Source organism: Hippocampus zosterae, chromosome 10, assembly GCF_025434085.1.
Source record: "Hippocampus zosterae strain Florida chromosome 10, ASM2543408v3, whole genome shotgun sequence".
In the NCBI taxonomy this organism is placed as follows: Eukaryota; Metazoa; Chordata; class Actinopteri; order Syngnathiformes; family Syngnathidae; genus Hippocampus; species Hippocampus zosterae.
In genome coordinates, this window is record NC_067460.1 from 20,358,641 (window position 1) to 20,375,903 (window position 17,263).

General features: G+C 44.1%; 2 long non-coding RNA genes across 4 annotated transcripts in view; one reads left to right on the forward strand and one right to left on the reverse strand.

Moving 5' to 3' along the window:
• The window catches only part of LOC127608865 (uncharacterized), a 55,726-nt gene that overhangs the window by 10,155 nt on the left and 28,308 nt on the right, over positions 1 to 17,263 (reverse strand). The window contains exon 6 of the long non-coding RNA XR_007964400.1: positions 13,236 to 13,379. This is a non-coding gene — a long non-coding RNA (uncharacterized LOC127608865). The remainder of the gene's footprint in view (positions 1 to 13,235; positions 13,380 to 17,263) is intronic.
• Positions 5,867 to 8,585, forward strand: LOC127608864 (uncharacterized). Of its 3 annotated transcripts, none has more exons than XR_007964398.1 (4): positions 5,867 to 6,270; positions 6,355 to 6,856; positions 7,786 to 7,895; positions 8,351 to 8,585. It is a non-coding gene; the product is annotated as an uncharacterized LOC127608864 (long non-coding RNA). The 3 variants fall into 3 exon arrangements; XR_007964399.1 differs by having other exon boundaries at positions 7,847 to 7,895; XR_007964397.1 differs by lacking the exons at positions 7,786 to 7,895; positions 8,351 to 8,585 and having other exon boundaries at positions 6,355 to 7,120.

A 17,263-nucleotide genomic window follows, 5' to 3' on the forward strand; every position in this document is an offset into this window, starting at 1 on the left:
GCGGGGAAAAAAATGATCAGCAAATTATGCATGAGATAAAATAAGATGGCGGCCCGGTAGTCCAGTGGTTAGCACGTTGGCTTCACAGTGCAGAGGTACCGGGTTCGATTCCAGCTCCGGCCTCCCTGTGTGGAGTTTGCATGTTCTCGTGGGTTTTCTCCGGGTGCTCCGGTTTCCTCCCACATTCCAAAAAAAAAACATGCATGGCAGGCTGATTGAACACTCTAAATTGTCCCGAGGTGTGAGTGTGATTGCGAATGGTTGTTCGTTTCTGTGTGCCCTGCCATTGGCTGGCAACCGATTCAGGGTGTCCCCCGCCTACTGCCCGAAGACAGCTGGGATAGGCTCCACCACCCCCCGCGACCCTAGTGAGGATCAAGCGGCTCGGAAGATGAATGAATGAATAAAATAAGATAAGAAAACTTTATTTGTCTCACAATGGAGAAATTCCCAATTTACAGCAGCAAAATTATTAACTCAGTCACTCCCAAAGACGTTTTTAGACGTCTTTTCAGACTTGGTCCAGAATTGGCTGGTACTGAATGAGTTAAAGGGAGAAGTAGAACAAATATTATATAAATTTTCAAAAAAGGGCCAAGCACACACTGCAAGCATGCTACAAATCGAAGATTCAGGTGTCATCAGCAAAACAAATTAAGGAAATGATGATCGTGGTAGTGAGAGAGTCACGGAGAGCGAAGGAAGAGTAAGCACGGTATATGTGGTCACGACAAAACAAATTGCCCTTGAGTGACTCGCTGGCACGCTGATCAGATTGCATGCAGGATCAGAGAGATTCCACAGCTGCTGCTCGCTGTCCTTAGACTGCACCTCAAATATGTGTGCATGTGTTTCCAAGGCAATGGGCTGGCGCCACAAAAACACAACAGGTGGGGAAAACTGATGTTTGATGGGGGTGGGAGTCAAAGGGTGGGCAGTTGCCGTGGCAACACATCCTACACAGAAGCAATCTGGCCCCTTTCATTTTGGGATCTTGACACGGACTCAAAGGTTTTGGAATCGGTGGGATCGTTCTGATGAATTGTGTGGCTTCTCCGCGTCGATATCCGCACGCACTCCTACACAGACGGCTGGTAAACAGGCAACCAATCACTGTCAATTGGACAGTGAAAACAGGGTGAGCTGATCAACTCAGTCCAGTCATCCCATCTGGACTTCAATCGAGACTTCGCATGATTTGGCTGCCACACGTGGGCCAGATCAAGGAGGTTGGATCTGCGGTGTTTCATGTAGTGGTGGCGTATAGGCCAAGTACGAACCGATCAATACATTTTTGGGCCAGATGCTCTCCCAACACTCCGCTTTGAATTGGTGGATGTATGAATTATAATCAGACATTACGCAGATGTGATTGGATGGATCGGATTGGCGGACACTTTGCATTTCATGTAAATTGGGCCATGAGCTGCAATAATTTCCCAAGTGATCAATGATATAATTGATCGGATCGGCAAAATATGACATTACAGCACAAACAAGCGTGTTCAGTCCAGGCACGTTGAATGCTGCCATATCCAGCTTGATTTCTTTCAAAAATCAATAGAACTTCTGAAATGAAAAGACCCTGTAATTATACAACAGCATCAATATTTTCAGTAATGTAGGAATCTAAACGTCGCCTCATGCATCAGAACTGCGATGGATCATCACTAAAATTGACGTTGACGTCAACCTCTGAAAATATTAGAACGATCGCCCAAGTATTCGAGGTTTTACTCTATGTTCCTCCTCTTGGAGGCACTCAATACAAAGCTGATGTTACTTAACGAGAGAAACCCGTCAATCATAAAATACAAAACACATGCCATGTCGTGCCACATTACACAATGCGACACTTGGAAAAAATGTCAACCATGCAAATATTGAACTACCCAAAGCTTATTTTCAGTAACGGCGTGATTGGCTCTTACGGGATAAGACCGGCAATCCATCAAAATGACATCACTGTTTCTCTATATTTTTAATGTTTGCGTTATAAGTAACTCGACGTTAGTATTCCACAACACAGATTCAAATGGGGAGGCATAAGCATCTTGCTGGGCGGGCACTGAGAGACATACAACTGAGCCATTTTCTTAACCGGCGGGATTGATCGTTAGTGAAATGGCTGTCCTAGGTACTACGTTGTGTTCTCTGACTGTCCACAATGGTGTGCTGTTTCTGTAAAAATATTGTTAAAATGAGAAGGAAGGAGAGGCGTTCTGCAATGGTAATAAAGTGAGTCGTACGAACTAGTTTTGTGTTCGTGCTGTTAATGACCTGTTAAGAAAATACAGTGTTTGGCTACACTCTGGCCTTGTTATTTTGCCTGCCGACAACATATACTTAACCCGTTTAGGGACGTTTAAACTTCCGTCTTTGGTTATTCTCGTTCTCCGTCCCAAAAATGGGCTTCCGTCCGGGATGGAACGTTCCATTCCAGCGTCGGAATGCCCATCTCAGAGACCAGTGCAATTGTTCAATGTACTGTTAAACTGTAATCCATATTGGGTCTGGGAGAGTCAAGAAATCCACAAATTCAATATGATATACAGTGTCGTTATGTAGAGATTAGGTTGCCGAGCTGCTAAGTCTGACCCGCTAGCCGTGTCCTCACACTCATACATACACGGACTCCTTATCATGCTATTAAGTCTCAGACTCGAGTGAATCCACTCCTCCTTATCCTCCTCGACAGAGACCACAAGATGTAACATGGTCTTAAGGCTGATTCTCCCGAGAGCATATGTCCATATGTCTGGGTGGGTCACGTGCGACTGCAAAATTCCCCTCCGTCTGAGACCCTGATCTCTCTCTTGGATGTACAGTATATGCGTGCACATTCCACACAGAGACACGCAAACACATCAAGTTCCATTGACTGTGCGTTGCATTTGTATTCAATTTGAAAGAGTAACAAGTGCACTGAAACAAGTGTACTCCGTCCAATCTGTTCTCATCCAAGACACACACTGTGAAAAGCACTCACATTCTGTCAATACGATACGCCGAAAACTCTCCCGCAAATTCTGCATGATATCCTCTCCCTAGCTTAATAAATACAGAAAGCTTTTCTTATGATCCACAAATTGTAGGAGAGAAGAAGGAGGTGATGGTGAACTTAAAGTGGGAGAGGGAGGAAACATTAGTGACCAAATGAGTGCTTCATCTGTAGTCAGTCAGGTCAAGTAGTCCTTTAATGCTGTGATAAACAGATAGAGGTAACATTTTACATTTACTCCCCCAAAACGTAGGAGGATGTTTGTGTGAGTGAATATCTCCCATTGTGGCTCTTTGCCAGTGTCTGTGAGTGCACTTTTGAAGTGAGTGACATTTCAATGAATATGAATTATAAAACAAGCCTCTACCTATCACACGGATGAGCTGCACATTTTGAAAATTAATTAGAGCTGCTCACCAATGATTATTTGAATAATTGATGAATCTGTCAATTTGTTTTTCCATACAAATAGATGATCGGATTAAAAATAAACATTCTAAATCGAAATCCCCATCCCTTTATGATACAGAAACAGGGTCTTATTCCAGATTGTCAGTGCCGAAAATGCAAAAACATATTATGGTTCCGCACATCACCGCTTTCTTACACTGACACAAAACACAACATTCTGACCACTTTCACAAATGGCTGAGCAGTGTCTTTCTTTACAAAGATCCTAATGCTGAGGTTGTATTGACACTGTCAGGGAAGTATCACTCCATCCATCCATCGATCCATCATCTACCGCTTATCCGGGGCCGGGTCGCGGGGGCAACAGCTTTAGCAGGGAGAGGGAAGTATCACTATCACAATATATTCGCTACTGCGGTAGCAGTAGTGTAGAATGGGAATGCATTTTGGACTCTCACACGCTAATGACATGATCACCTATCTCAGGCAGCGTGAAGCAAAATTCATGAAATGTTGGATTGTTCACCCGTTAATAAGTGAACACGAGCTGAGATTAGAACAGGTGTGGGCAAACTACGGCCCGCGGGCCAAATCCGGCCCCTTGGTCTTTTTAATCCGGCCCGCCGAAGGTTGGTACACATTTAAGGTTCGATGTCAATGACTGCATTCATTTAATTTGGACTTGTAATGACAGGATGTTCAACGCCAGGTGGCAAAGTTACTTGAAGTTGCACAGCATTGGGAGGAAGGGGGAGACGATACGGAAGCCCGCAGAAGCGCCAAGTCAAGCAAATTTCGATACGACAGAATAATGTACTCTTAAAGTCTGAAAAATGTGCCAAAAAATGCAAAACACTGCTTTTTAAATAAAGAAATTCAATTAATATTATGTCGAATTTAGTTCACCCTTTTGATCCGGCTTTTTCAAGCTTTAACCCCTCAACTATAGATCTCGGTGTGTCGGCTTCATGGTGGTGCATCTCAGCAGTACTGGGAATATCTGTACTTCCTGGTTCGGGCAGGGCAAGTACAAAACATTTGATTGACTGAGGAAGCATACGCAGAGGGATGACCTGCTTTTCACCTGGCGCATTCCACATACCGTAATCCACCTACTGGGTAAGCGTGCATGTTTTTTCATGTGCATGAATGAGAAAGTGAGTGCTTTGCCACATTCTGTTCATTCTTACATCAGCTGCTTAGTTGCTCCTTGTATCCTCTCATCTTGTGAAACTCCACGCCAGAATGCTCTAACTCGTCTCTCAGCACGCACACACACACACATATATACAGTATATAAGGTACACTGGCTAAGAACCAAACTTGTCACTAGAGGCTGTTAGGCTCATGATTTGCAGCGAGACAGAGGACCTTGGAAAAAAAAAAAAGAGACCGACAGGTACGGCAAGCAGACTTTTCAGTTGCATTGGTGCTTCACACTTGCGCAAAGGGAAAGCCGACACCAAAAGAAACCATTTGCAATAGACCGGCAGCCGAAGTCAAACATGAAGCGTGGAAGGAGGCGTACAATAGAGAGACTAAGGTTTCAGATGGGAACATAAAAGAAAACCAAACAAAAGGTGGGGAAAACAGTGACGAAAACCAGCAGGGTGGAAGAGGCGAAAGATTGCTGAAAGAGAGAGAGGCTGCTAGAAGAAGGAGCGGGGCATCCAGGGACCATGGGGGGTGTGAGGAAAACCCATGAAACACAACACCTCAGTCAGAAAGGTTTTGTTGGTGTGTAGCTTCTGTGTTGCTACTGTTTCCTCCTGCGGGCTGACGTCCCAATTTGCGGACAGAAATAATGCAACTCCCTGTTTGATCGATATATGATGTCGGGTGAATTCATGTCATGTTTGTACAGGGCTCACTCTTAAAAGCTAATCTTCGGTACTAAAGGTAAGTATGTTTTTTTTTTCGCCTGACACTATTTTACATAACTGGTTTCCAGGCCACTGAATACATGTATTTAAAAGCAGATCTGGGAAGAAAAAAAATGCTTAGCGGCAACATTTAGGCCTTGTATGTGGCCAACGACTTGTCAGCCTACACTGGACTTACTGCAGCTTCAGGCAGCAGTGCATATCACGCAAGCGAAAAGCACTCAAGTTCCAAGTCAGAATAGTGAGGAAGTCTGTCACGCCAAAATGTTCAGCTCTAAACAGACATATTTGCATACAGGCCTCTGTCTTCAAGTGAAAAGCATAGCCAAAGATCAACATTTGCATTGACTGGAAAAAAAAGGCATCATGGATCATTTCTAAGGCCCTTATTTATTCAGCGCGAGAGAATGAGGTGAAGAAGTATTTATGGTCACAGCTGTCCCCATTAATGTCATATCTTTAAAGATCAGTGTTCATATCAAGCATATTTCTGAAGGGAGGAATTGAAAGTACATTTACTATCAGTGTGTATAATCATTTCCACAGGAAAAGGAGCAATGTCATTGTCTGTTAGCAGCAGCCTGAAAAACAGTCCGGTAAATGTTGACACACAAACTTTTTTGAGATTCCATGAAATTGTGTTTCATTTGTAATCGGCATCCGTCATCTCTCAGGAGGAGGATGTGGAACTCCTTTTGGACGTTTAGAAAAATGGTCACAAACCCTCCCGTCATTCAAAAAACACTTTTGGGAGAAACTTAAAACCTGCCAACATAACGGAAAAAAAAAAACAAAACTTGTCTTTGTATACACAGTGTGCGATCAGCCGGCCGGACCAGAACATTCAGTTCCCAGTCCGGTCACATTGCTAAGACATCCTGTTGGTTCTCACTCAGATCTGAGAGATCTTGTTGTCAATGGAGCTGCAGGCACAGCAAAGCAGTTGGCTTCCAGTCATGTTTGTTACCTCACGAGGTCAGTACATCAGATCGGAAGAGCAGCTTGTGAGGGACCGTGCCAATGGGCGGCGATAATGTTTTACTCTCTGTCATACCAAAGATTAATTTGCTCAGAAGCGATTGGGGGCTTTGGACTTGGACAAATACATCCAAACATGGTCGTTTCAGTCAAAGACGTTTTCTGACTGAAGACATCAGTCAGTAGTGAGCCTTGCACTGTGAGTAAGTATTTGTTTGTCGAGCCAGTGTGTGTGTGTGTGTGTGTGTGTGTCTATTGTGAGCGTCCTTCCATGTGGTAAGGGCACATTGGCTTTTTAGAGTCCTCAATGTCAGACTGACATTCTCTTTTCCAATGTTTTCCCTCACCATCCCTTGTTACTTTCCTCCCTGTGGTCCCTAATTTCACCACGTCTCTGCAATTATTTCCCTCTTTCCTCTCACTACAGCTTTGTTTTTTTTTTGTTTTTTTTTTTAAACTCGTTCGTTTCTTTCATTGCGGCTTGTTCACCTTCCCTGCAGGGATAGGGGAGCCAACAAGGCCCTCCTCACAGCAGCAATGATAATTGCTTTCTGGTCACTGTGACATGACAGGGTTCTTGAGGGTGAAGCAACACACACACACACGCACACACACACACGCACACACATAAGGCAGGACAATGCGCCCTTAGTAATACTCATTAATACCCACAGAAACAGACAAGTCCTAACAGAGTTCAGTGTGTAATGCTTTAAGACTCGACAACAACAGCAAACCAGCAAATCTGGCTTTCTTCTCAATATGTTGTGTCAAAGCATGTATGCACAGGGGATAGAAAAAGTCTAAACACCACTGTTTACATGCCAGTGTGTGTTGTGTGTATGTATGTGTGTATATATATATATATATATATATATATATATATAGGGCGGCCCGGTAGTCCAGTGGTTAGCACGTGGGCTTCACAGTGCAGAGGTACCGGGTTCGATTCCAGCTCCGACCTCCCTGTGTGGAGTTTACATGTTCTCCCCGGGCCTGCGTGGGTTTTCTCCGGGTGCTCCGGTTTCCTCCCACATTCCAAAAATATGCATGGCAGGCTGATTGAACACTCGAAATTGTCCCTAGGTGTGAGTGTGAGTGCGAATGGTTGTTCGTCTCTGTGTGCCCTGCGATTGGCTGGCAACTGATTCAGGGTGTCCCCCGCCTACTGCCCGGAGACAGCTGGGATAGGCTCCAGCACCCCCCGCGACCCTAGTGAGGATCAAGCGGTTAGGAAGATGAATGAATGAATGAATATATTATATATATATAATCTGTAAACCACAATTTTTAAAACATGTTTTTTTTTTGGGGTGAGGGTAGGAAAACTAAGGAATCGAGATGTGATTGCATAAGCGTGTACAGCCTCATAAATGGGAATATGGCGTTCACCAATCACATAAACACAACTGCCACCATTTCAATTGCTTCAGATGAACCCCAAATAAAGTTCAGCTGTCTTAGCAGTCTTTTTGTCATTTGTTATTTTATTTATTTTGTTCTTTCTATTAGAAGCCTGAAGCTTATGTGCTCACACTGACTGGTATTTGGAACTGTTCATAATTCCCTCCAGCTTGACTATAACCCCAGTTCCAGCTGAAGAAAAACAGCCCTAAATCGTGGTTAGATTTGGACATAACTACAACATTGTATTCATCTGACCAGAATAATTTTGCCACATGTGTTTGGAAGATTTCAATTAATACAGTTTGTTGTTCCAAGTTAAAACGACCATGCAAAAAGGGAAAGCCATATATCAACAATACCCGGAAATGCCGCCAACTTCTCTGTCATCTGAGATCGAGCGACACAAACTGGAAAAGTGTGCTGTGGTCTGTTTACTTCAGAGCCTCAATGTTTTTGGAAATTATGGACGTTATGTCCTCCGGGCTGAAGAGGAATGGGAACATCCGCATTCAATAACCATTTAGGGCCCTGATAAGAAGCACATCTGTGATGGCACTATTAATGATGAAAGGTGCATACAGGTTTTGAAGCATCATACGTGTCATTTGTTTGTTTAGATAGATAGTTACTTGTTAGGACTTCTTTTTGTATGTCCCGTCTTTCTCATTAGGCCTTTTGTTTCCACCTGCGCTTGTCAACCTGCTGCCCTGTGTCATCCAATCAGCTCCCTCGGCCGCTCGTGACTTGTCAAGGTGTTCCTCGTTGTGTCGTCAATTGGCTTGTATTCAGTTTCCTCATGTCTTTCGGTCTTTGTAGCTGTCACATTGTTTGGTTACTTCTCATGGTGTGTTTTGTTTCCTGGTCATGTTTTTATTTAAAAATTGACTTGTTCAGTAGACTCTGTATCCCTGCCTTAAGTTTCCCGCTTCCATGCATGTGGATCCTTACAAGAGGGTGGGTGATACTAAAAGAGTGTGAGTCTGCCAGCAGTCCAGACTTGTCTCCAATTGAAAATGTGTGACGTAATATAAAGTGCAAAATACTACAACAGAGACCCACGACTGTTGAGTAACTGAAGTTGTACATCAAGCGGGAATACAAACGAATTCCACCTACAAAGCTTCAACGAATACTCTCCTCCGTTCTGAAACACTTATTGAGCACTGTCAAAAGGAAGTGTTGTAAATGTGATGCTGTCCATTCAGTTTTTGGAACAAGTTACAGACATCATCTCCAAAAAGTGTGAATAATGGAAAACAACAAATAAGGTAATCAGTGTGAACATTCAATATCATCTCTCTGTAGTGTATTACATTTAATATAGGTTGGAAAGGATTTGCAAATTAAAAATTATCATCCAGAGGGCCGTTAAGGGCACACTCCCGTAGCCAACAATTGTCATCACAAAGAATGTTGGGGCATTTGCAAGCGCTTGAACTGCATTCTCATTGGGAAAGTCCCAGCAGAAACAGATTTCAGACCCCTGGAGCAGGACAACTGTCGGATATAAATCATATCGCTTGCTCCTTTCCAAAATGTAGCTTTTGGGCTATCAAGCTAGCCAGATGCACAGCAAAATATAAGCAGAGACAGACAAAGACTGGAGGTTCATAGTGAAAGAAAATGATATGCTACTTTACGTTTCCTGGCAACATATTAAATGTTTTGAGATACTGTTGCCACTATAAACACAAGCACGCACAAAGATGGTTTCTAAATACATAGATACCATAAAAAGTAGTTTAAGGATAGGCCAACGTGCTGGCAGATGGCTACAGTTCAAGGACGGGTCACACACACACACACACACACACATACACACATGCACGGATTCATACACCCTGAGTCACGCTACAGCCATGGGCTTTCGCCGTCATCCATCTGTCCTCACTCCAAAAATCAGCCAAAAATGACAGTATTAACACGCTATTCATCACATTTCATTCCTACTGATGATTTCACAAAATGAATTACATTTTCAGCACGCTGCTTTCTTACTCTTCTGTAAATTCCACACCCCTACCAGGTGCCTCCTCCCTCTTGTACACCAGCTAATCACCGGCAACAGCAACTATTCACATAAGCCACGTTCCCACAGCATTTCTTTCTTTTCCAGTCCTCATCATTCTCCTGATTGTCACACAACACTGATAGTGCGGGTATTAGGCAGCCGTTTGATTGTCAGCAAACACCCGTATCAGTTCGACTCGTGTGTGACTGACAAGGGTGTATGCATTGTGGATCAACATCAGGGCATTCAAGCCAACGGTTGACACTACAAAAATAATCTCCTGCATATTCATTCCCCCCTCCCCTAGTCTAGAAAGAATTATTTTGCATAACAACATGAATACACACGTTGATGATAGATATTACTCCTCTGCGTGGAAACGACAAAAGATTCACACCGCTAATAGAGCTACGAGTGAATCCAACAAAAGCATTTGCACACGTGGCCATACCATCCATGCATCCATCCATTTTCTAATCCGCTTATCCTCACAAGGGTCAGGGGCAAGCTGGAGCCGATCCCAACTGTCTTCGGGCGGTAGGTGGGGGACAACCTGAACTGGTCGCCAGCCAATCGCAGGGCATACATAGATGAGCAACCATTTGTGCTCAGAAATCCACCTAAAGACAGTTTAGAGTGCTCCATTAACCTGGCATTCATGTTTTGGGGAACGTGGGAGGAAACCGCAGTACCTGGAGCAAACCCACACGGGCATGGGGAGAACACGCAAACTCCACACAGGAAGGCCGGATCCGGAATCGAAGCCTGCACCTTTGCACTGTGAGGCCGGCGTCCTAACCAGTCGACCGCCGTGCCGCCCATGGACGTACCACATGTTCAAAATCAAAATCCGAAACATGAAGTACGTGCCAACTAATGCTTCCACTTTTTGAGAAATGACTAGTTTGTGCAGAAATCAGAAATTCTTGTCTGTTCACAAAATGAAAATTTGTGTGGTTCCTGATGTTGGATGACAGGGCCTGGCTCACAATCGTTCTAGTTCATTCCAAATGCGCTTGATGGATATGAGGTCATGCCTGCGTGTGCTCCAGTCAAGTTCTTCCACACCAAACTCACCCAACAATGCATTATCGAACCCTAATTATGCCGACTCTGTGGGAAGCTACAGTGAGAATGTTTAATTAAAGAATAGGATACACTGCAGAAAACTTGATCATGTCCTACAAAACTTTTCTGTCTGCCAAACCCACACACATACATACACACACATGCACGCACACGCACATATTTGGTGGCTGTTTAAAACTTGCAGCAGAGAGAAAACACACCCATGAGGTCAGCTGGAGGTTAGCTCTACTTTGGGCTGTCAGCAGCAAACACACATTATGCATGTCTGTTGTTCGTGCCGACATTCTTTTTTTTTTCATTCAGTAAATAATTAAAAGTCACACATTTCGTATGCATTATTCATGGTGGACCACAATTCCTGGTTCACTTGTTAGTCATATTTTATTTGATTATTTTATGCCTTAACACAATGTGTAATATAAATGTTTATGGTTAAAAAAACTGAATTCATTTATAGTTAGCAGCTATAGCCAAGTTTCAGCACCTCCCACCGAAGGGACGCTGGTTCATGACACGGGCCGGCAGAGGAATGTGGGCAAGGGAAAAAAAAAAAAAAAGCTGGAGAGGATGGAGCAACAGAGCATCCAACATCAACATCCCCGGACATGCGGCCGTGGTGTACTTCAGCAAGACACTGACGCCGATATTGCCAACTGCTTGCTGGGGTGGGGTGGGGGGGCTGGTCTAGCCCCCCTGCTCCACGGTGATGGCCCAAAAAAAACCTTTACGTGATCTGTATACGTGACAAAGATGACAAATATGAAGAATAATCATCTTCTTCTTGATCTTTCTCTACTTCTTTTTGTCAACGTGGTGCACGCTTTTCTCATTGATGACTGTTGGCGAAAACGGACAACGTCACTTGAGTATGCAGAGTAATGGGTGCCATTTACGGGCCACCAGCAATCACGAGAAAGACTGTTGCTGGGATTCTTAAATATTTGATGAAACGGGCTGTGTTCATCCATTCCTCTATCCATTCTCTTCCACTTATCCGAGGTGAGGCGGCGTAGGCAGCAGCTTTAGCGGGGAAGCCCTGACTTCCCTATCCCCGGCCACGTAGAACTAACTCTTCCAGGGCATCCCGAGGCCTCCTCCTGCTGCAACGCACCTGGAACACCTCACCAGGGAGGCATCCAGGGGGCATCCTATTCTGATACCCGAGCCACCTCATCCGGCTCCTCTCAATGTGGAGGAGTAGCTGCTTGACTGTAAGTAATCTGATTCCCGGATACCGAGCTTCTCAGAATCAGAATCATCTTTATTGGCCAAGTATGTAGAACACACAAGGAATTTGTCTCCGGTATAACACGCTGCACTAGTATCATCGTAAACAACAAAATCTCACCCTCTCTCTAAGGGAGAGCCCGGAGACCCCGTGGAGAAAACTCATTTCGGTCACTTGGTCTTGTTCATTCGGTCACGACCCACATATCGTCACTATCGGTCTGTGTAGGAATGATGTTCGACTGGTAAAACGAGCGCTTTGACTTTTAGTTCAGCTTTTTTTTTTTTAAACGCTTACGCAGACCGATACAGAGTCAGCATCACTGCAGACGCTGCATTAATCCGCCTGTCAATCTCATGCTTCGTTCTGCCCTCACTTGCGAACAAGACTCCAAGAAACGTGGACGCCTCCACCTGAGGCAGGATCTCTTCCTCGGACGGGAGAGGGCACTCCATCTTTTTTTGAGTGAGTACCATGCTCACTCAAAAAAAATTTTTTTTTTTTGGTGCCGATTCTTATCACAACTGCTTCACACTTGGCTGTGAAGTGCTCCGGTGAAAGTTGCAAACTGTGGCTTGATGCCAACAGTACTGCATCGTCTGCTAAAAGTAGTGATGCAACACTCGGGCAACCAAATTGGACCCCTCAATGCCGGGAAAGGCTAATGGGCACAATCGGTGAGTAAAGGCCAGCCATGGGAAGCAAAAAGAAGAATCTTTACAAGATAAATGATGAGCAGATTTTGGAAGAATGTTGTCAAGAAAATCCTAAAAATCACAATACGGCATGACAAGACTCCTGGCATCAAGTTATGGAGATTTAGTGCGAATAAATTTACAATCTCATAAATCAGGAATTTTGGCTCATACTCAATGTAGAGGTTATGATTATGGGAACGTACTTATTTGTTTATTGGTGTATTTATTTTGGCTTAATGGCCTTCTTGTCTCTCTCACAAATGCACCTGACATCAAAGCTGATTTATGTTATGGCCCAACTGTGGAAGTAATTCCACATGGAATATAAAAGATGTACTCAGGGCCAACTGTGTAACTTGGAAATGAATCATAAATAGAAACAGATATCGTCACCGTCTTAATATAATTAAAATGTATCTTTTTTTTTGCCTAAAAACAGAAAAAAAATCTATTCTAGGCCTGAAACGGAATTATTAATCCATAAAAGATAACCGGAACGTGGTTTAATTTAAAGTTTGAAATGGCTGACCTTAACTCGGAGCTCACTCCGTGTTGTGGCCAAGGGTAGAATCCAATCCAAGTCGCACGGAATCCAATACCCATCAAGAAAGGTGAGTTGTCGTCTTCTTCCTTTTGGCTCATTGGCGGATTACAGCTCTTTGATGCATGCCTGCTGTACAGGAAGTGCAAAGCGTTTTCATATATTCAAAGCCACAATGTGGTACCACATTGGAGGTGCTCGACTCTAAAATTGGGCTACAAAAACAAACGCTTAAAAATTCATGCACGAGCTTGGGCTGCGAACGATGAAGCACTTAGTAAGCTAAACCTGTAAATCGAAAGAGCTACGTTGCCAACCCGATACAAAATACAATAATGTTGACAAATGGGAATTTCTCCATTGTGAGATGAATAAAGGTGTATTCTTAAATAGAACTCCTAATGTGGTAAAAAATATTAAAACAGACCGATTGAAAGCTATATTGTCACTGAATGTGAATTTACCTCTTTCGGGGGGGGGGGGGATACGGTGCCTTTTAGTACAACGATGACACCGTTTGACCTGAGAACACCTGAGAACTGAAGGCTTGTCAAGCCGCTGCCAGGTGGCTAGACAACCCCCGTCCGTTTGTGAGCTTTACAACACACACTCACACACGCACACACACACACACACGCACACACACACACATACACACAAAAGTCAATAATGGAACATTCAGCTATTCCAAGGTCTCAATTGAAGGAACACATGGTTAAAGCATACTGCATGGTTCCTTCATGCATGCACGCACGCACACACACACGCACACAGAGGTGTACACACTTGCAGAAATACCCAGAGGGCTCTCTCGTCAGGAATATTCTGGACATGGTTTAGTGTCGCGTGCAAGGTGAGGCAAAACTGTTTTGGAGATCTCAGCAAGGTTGAGTGGTTCTTTCTTATTCGGGGGTTTGTGGTTTCAGGTAATCAAAAATGAAGGCCGCTTCAGATGAGAGGAAATTGGGCACGAGTTTGTGTGCGTTCGTATGGAGCGGAGGAGAACACGGGCACATCTCGTCACGAGAGCCAGTTTGGTGATGTCAGACAACATAAATCGTGAGGCCTGACAGCAACAAATGGAGGAGCAAATATGGGCCAGATCTGTCAAGATATTGAAGAACGCAGACAGAGGGTGGGGTGGGGGGGGCACATTTGCAAAATTGAATTGCAGAATTGTGTATTACTATTTAGCATCTTTCAGAGTCAACAACTTGATCACCTCTCTCATAAATTACCACAAATTACCTCAACCTCTGCCTTTGTTTTCCCGTTTTAGTTGAAGAAATAAAAACTGTCTGTCTGTTGATATGAATGAGATGATCAGATCTCAATTTATGCAGAAATCCGGGTTCAGATACAGTATATTCTCTTGCAACTGCCCATTATGATGAAAGATGATATCTGCGGGGGCACATCATGTGCCCCTCTAGTTTTCTCATTAGGGTGGAGGTTAAACCTTAAGCTCTATATTTTGAGACATTTATGAAAGTATATTCTGCTGAAAAGTTCCAGCTATACCCATTGTAGAAGGAAGTGCAACACGCGAGGGTGCAGTAATGGGTGAAAAAGGCTTGAGCACTTGTGCGTGTTTCTAGTAATCCCGTGTTGGTGTGCGTGTGTCAAGCCGTTTGAATTTGAGGCCGCGTTGGAGTCTGAGCGCGTGTCGACAACAAAATAAGTATGCGTGCAACAAAGGCTTAACTGATGCTGTGTCCCTATGTCTGTCAATGTGTCTATTAAAGGCGGAGACCCAGCGAGTTACACTCTGCGTGAGCATCGTAGCCTGATTGTTTGCCACTTTCTGACCAAGCCTGCCCTGTGTTCGTGTGTGTGTGTGTGTGTGTGTGTGTGTGTGCATCCCTGAATATAAAATGTGTGTATTTGTGCGTGCATGCCTTTGCTTTTCAAGTGATGGCAGCGCAGACTCCCACTGTTCACCCATCTGTCCCCACCAGTCCGAAAGCGAGATCAGAAAGAACACTGCCTCGAGAAGGGTGTGTATGTGTGTGTGTGTGTGTGTGTGTGTGTGTATTTGCATGAATGCATGTGCGTGTATTTGTCTTGAAACTCTTGTGCGGCGCTCTGTGAGTTTGAGCTCCTGTTCCCAGGGCAGTGGCAGTCTGTGCAATAACTAGGTAGCACAGTGCCAGCGAGTGCGTGCCGGATTAGAGTACCCCCTACCAGCAGCCCGAATCAGCTGCCTCATCGGGACACGTCAAGCGCTAGCGCACACACACACACATACACACACACTTACACAAGAAATGTCATGTGCAAACACAAAGTCATGCTCACACATCAACAACACTGGCATGACAAGCCTTGCATTTGAAACAAGTTCTAGAGAGTGTTGAAATTTGTAATTTTGGCATGCGTGCATGTCTTAAGTTTTGTCCTGCATGTAAAAAAAAAAATGCAAAGATTAAATCCTTTGAAAGGCTTATCGTCAGCACAACGCGAAATACGAAATGTGTGTCATGACATCTGGTTTAACATCTGTGCTAAATTACAGGAACCCTTCACGTCATTGTAATTTGGTTGACCTTGAAATTTTGGCACACCCATCTGCTCGTTGTCCGATTATGCAAAAGCACCAGAGGATAAATGAAAACTTTAAATCCATTAAGACTAATTATGTTTGACTTTGGATCTTTTTAGAGTGTAATATTTCCGCGATAATTAATTTGCTCAAAGTCCACTGTGCAACCTTTTCATCATCATTTGTGTCAGCTTCTCAAAGTATCTTCAAGAAGAGCGACATACAAGGAAATGCCGGGCTATCGCAATGAAGTGATGCATCTCTTTTGTTTGTTTGTAGATCAGACTTAAAGTTCAGGGCATGGTTGGGGATTTGGCAAAAGGTTGGTTCCAATAAATCTCCCAGAAATTGCTTTAGTGATGATGAAATGTGTTTGCGTGTGTCCGCTGGCATTTTCTAACGCCCTTAAAAAGAGAGATAAAAGCTTCCGTCCTTCCTCACATCAAAGTGTCCTCTGCTGCGCCGGTGTGGGTGTGCACATGTGCGAGATTTAAGACCGTTTGGATTCGCACCGACGACTTGCCACACCTCACACAAACAAGCAAATTAACACAGTTACAGTATATCAACAGTGCCTTGACAAAGTAATCATAACGCTTGAACGAATCAAAACAGAGCACCACTTGAACACTCCTATCCTGTCTGGAAGAAATCAAAACCTGGATGGCACAAAATTTCTTGAAATTCAACGAAAAGAAGACAGAGGTGATATTGTTTGGTCCCAGTGGCCCTTGTACATTCCATCCTGTAGACTTGGGCCCCCTGTCTCCTTATCTGAAATCAACGGTCTCAAACTTGGGCCTTAAACTGGACAGTGATTTCAAACTCGATCGGCAAATTGGTGCCGTTGTTAAATCAAGCTTCTTTCACCTTAGACAGCTGGCCAAAATAAAACCTCTCCTCTCACATGAACACTTTGAGACACGAATTCATGCCTTTGTCACATCCCGGCTCGATTACTACAATGCCCTTTACTTTGGAGTCAGCCAGTCCTCCATTAAGCGCCTTCAGCTGGTCCTGAATGCCGCTGCTCGCCTCTTGACTGGTACTCGTAAGAGGGAGCATATAACTCCCACTCTGGCATCCCTTCACTGGCTCCCCATTCATTTTAGAGTTATTTTCAAGATCCTCCTCTTTGTTTTAAAATCTCTGAATAATCTCGCGCCACTTTACCTCTCTGAGCTCATCCGCCCCTACACACCTGCCCGGCGCCTCAGGTCTGTGGACCAGCCTTTGTTAGAGGTACCAAGAGCTAAACTGAGGCTCAGAGGGGATCGAGCCTTTTCTGTTGCGGGTCCCTCTCTCTGGAATGACCTCCCACTGAACATGCGGCACGCCTCCTCGCTGCCCATCTTTAAAGCCCTCCTCAAAACTCACTTGTATTCTTTGCCGTTCGACTCAGCATGATTTGTCCTTGATTTTACTGCTTGGTGCTTTCTACCGCCTTTATTACCGATTTGTCTTACCGTTTATT